Below are 3,673 nucleotides of genomic sequence, written 5' to 3'. Positions count from 1 at the left end.
GCGCGGAGCCGGGCTGGGGCTGGCTCCCGGACGGTGAGTGCGGCCTCTGCGTGTTGTGGCGACGGAGCGTTCGGAGATGGAGCGGGGACCAGTGTTTGACGGCTGAGGTCACGCTCGCTTTGTGTTGTCATCTTGATAACCGTTCGTTTAAAATGACCCTGTGACTAAAACAGCGTGAAAAGCGATGTTGGGTTTCCAGCATGTATGGCTCAGAGGATGTTGACACACGGAAGCGCAGTTTTAGTTCCAACCAGTTTGGAAGTTACATTTTTTTCTTATCTTTTTTTTTTTTAAATTGAGGTGTAAGACACGAGTGAAGTCATCAGGCGCATAAATCTTCATTGTACAGCTCAGTGAATTTTTATGTGTTTGTGAACTTGGGTCACCACCAGCTTGATGAAGTGACCCCTGCATTTGTATAGAACATTTCTGTCACCCCAGGAATTTCCCTCCGCTTCTTCCCGTCCTGGCGAATATAAATCAACCCTTCCCTCCCCTGGTCTCCATTTCTTCATCTGTGCAGTGGTGGAAGTATACCTTTTCAGAAAGCTTTTGGAAAGATGCGGCACAAATTGACGGTTTCTGGCTGTTTTAACAGCTTCTTTTCCCCAACCTCTTGCCCCCTAATCAGCCTTTGGATTTCTGTCTTCATATATTAGTTTTGTCTAGTTGGGGCTTCATATGAATGGAATTGTACAGTATGCCCAGCACATTATGGTGAGATTGGTTCATGTAACATTGGTTCATTTTTTTTCCTTTTTTGCTGTGCAATACTTGTTTGTGTGATTATACTATTACTCTTGTGTTGATGTTATATTCGTGTTTCCAATTTTTGTATATTATGTTTTGAGGACTGCTGTGGACATTCTTGTAAACGTCTTGGTGAACATCTGTATGCGTTTCTGTCAGCTGTGAAATGTCTGAATCATCAGATAGGCAGAAAATTACCTTTAACGTGGAGCCTTTTTAAAAAGGTAGAATGTCTTGTTTTCACTTCCATAATGTTAAAGATTGGTAAAAGGCATCACTATTATGATTTCAAAACTTGTGACTCATTATCACATTATTACTTTATTTAATCCTTGGGGTGCATCCCTGGGATGACCTTCTCCCAGACTGTTACTGCTGCTCTAACTGTCTGTTGGAGAAGTCTGTTAGAGCTGGTGGCGATCTGTCCCTGAGGCTTGTTGTATAACACTTAGGTAAGACCTGTGTTACTCAAGTCAGTGGTTGTTAGGGGAAACGAAACACCAGAAAGATACGACTAAAAATGGATTGAAGAATCATGGGATTGCACATCAAAGAATTTATTACACTGTTATTGTCATCCTACACAAGTATGGGTAGAATATATAATTGAATTATAGAGTTAGTTACAAATGTGAATTTACTACAGGATCACAGTGATTTCTAGGGTCCTAAGATGCATTGATACATTTATCATGGGAATCAACAACAAAAATCGCTAAGCATTTGTGGGAAATCGGTAGCATGGAAGAGATGCCCCAGGCTGAACAAACATAAGAACTAGACCTGAAACAACGGAGTCCATGTAAGAAACAGAAGAAACTTTAAAAGAAATATTCGTGTGCTAGATTTAGAAGGATAGCATGCCATTTAAACGCATACAAGCTGCCCTGAAAGTAAGCAATCAATCAGTTCTTGAATATTAAAACTTGGAAAATAGCCATAACATCGAAAAGAGATCTAGAAGAGCCATTTTACATCTCATAAGAGTTCCAGGAGGTAAAAGAAATTGGAAGAGGAGAAATAACCACAAAGAAAATAGAGATCATGAGAGTAGGAGTATCCAGGCAGAGTCTTAGACAGCCGAAGCCAGACAGAAAGACAGTATCAGTTAGGAGACAAAGTACTGGCGAATATAAATCAACCCTTCCCTCCCTGGTGTCCATTTCTTCATCTGTGCAGTGGGGGAAGTATACCTTTTCAGAAAGCTTTTGGAAAGATGCGGCGCAAATTGAGGGTTTCTGGCTGTTTTAACAGCTTCTTTTCCCCAACCTCTTCCCCTTTCAACTCACCTTTAAATGCCAGATTTCCCATTCCTACTTTATAACAGTAGAATGGAAGCAAAATATTGTCAAAAGGAACAAGGAAATTTCTCTGAGTAGAAGTATTTGAGTTTATGAATAGAAAAGGCTGATACATTCTGATGAAATTTATGAACTTCATGGATAAATGTACACTCATAAGCTTCCAAAGAGAAGCATATGGTTACCTATAAAGGGATGGAAATCAGACTTGCAATTAGACTTTTAATCTGGACATGGAATGTTAGATGACAGTGGAGCAGTTATCTAACTAAAATGTGCTCATGGGACATATTTTGAACTCTGAATCTTATCTCTAAACTGTCATTCAGAGCAGAAGCAAAATAAGTCGTTTTCAGCCAGACTCCAGGAATGCACCAGTATGTTTACATCAAATAAAAAATAATCTAAGAAAAACAGAGATGGAGTTCAAGAAATAGTGATCAAAGAAAACAGTAAAACATTTCTCAACTCTAAGTTATTGACAACCATAGCTAAGAAATATGCAATACTAAGGAAGGATTCATAAAACAGAGTAGGTATAATAAGTCTATAATTTGGAACAAACATTCAACCTGATTTTTTTAAAGTTGGTTGTGATGGTGGGAAATAGGTAAAGGCATTTTAGAAGACTTATCCTGAGCAGGGAGAAGCTATAGATACTGACTAATTACATGTTAAAATAAACTCTTTAAGGAAATATAACTTAGCAGTTCCATCTCCAGAGATTCATCCTATAGATGGAATAATACGTGTGGAGAGTCATGTATATATAAGGCCTTTTATACTGAAATGTGTAATCGTGGCAATAGATTTGGAAGGATACACAAAAACTGGAAAGAGGAGAAATGTGCCTCTGAGATAGAAAGGAGAGGTTTCATTGTATGCCTACTACCATGGGTAACATTTCAATCACATGTATTTATTTGGAGAAAATATAAAAAATTGGGGGAAGTGTAAAAAATGTAAAACTTTAGAGCACGGGTTGCCAGACCTAGCTGGCCACTTATTTTAATCTGGCCTGTTACCTAAGAGTGGTTTTTACATTTTAAGTGCTTGAAAGAAAAAGAGGAAGAATACTTTGTGACATGAAAATTATATGAAGTACAAGTTTCAGTGTTCGTTGGACCATAGCTATGCTCATTCATTTACACATCATCTATGGCTGCTTTTGTGCTATAAGATGGAGCTGACTGATTATGATGTTTGCTGTCTGACTCTACCTAAAATGTTTGTTAACCCCTGGTTAGAGGACAGAAACTGGACCTCTGTATATACAGGAATTTTGCTTATGATAAGTGACATTTCCAGTTAGTGCCTGACGCACACTAAGTACTCAAAATATTTGTTGAATGAGGTGCTGTCTTATGATGATCATACTTTTATTTTTAAATACTTACAGTTGATTCATTGACATGTTAAATAACCTATGTATCGTTTTTAATATTCATAAATTACTCAAGAAATAAAATGTAATTCCCTCCTTCACAAATATTTATGCCTCAGTTTTAGTTTGTTTTCTTTTTATTTTCTGGCAGTGTTCATCTTTTCCAAATAATTTTGTGACTTTGTTTTTGTTGTGTAAAAAGTAAACTCAAAACTATAAATTCAGTTGTTTAAAACTT

This window comes from Myotis davidii, unplaced genomic scaffold, assembly GCF_000327345.1.
Source record: "Myotis davidii unplaced genomic scaffold, ASM32734v1 scaffold368, whole genome shotgun sequence".
Lineage (NCBI taxonomy): Eukaryota > Metazoa > Chordata > Mammalia > Chiroptera > Vespertilionidae > Myotis > Myotis davidii.
Note: the sequence above shows the minus strand (reverse complement) of the source record.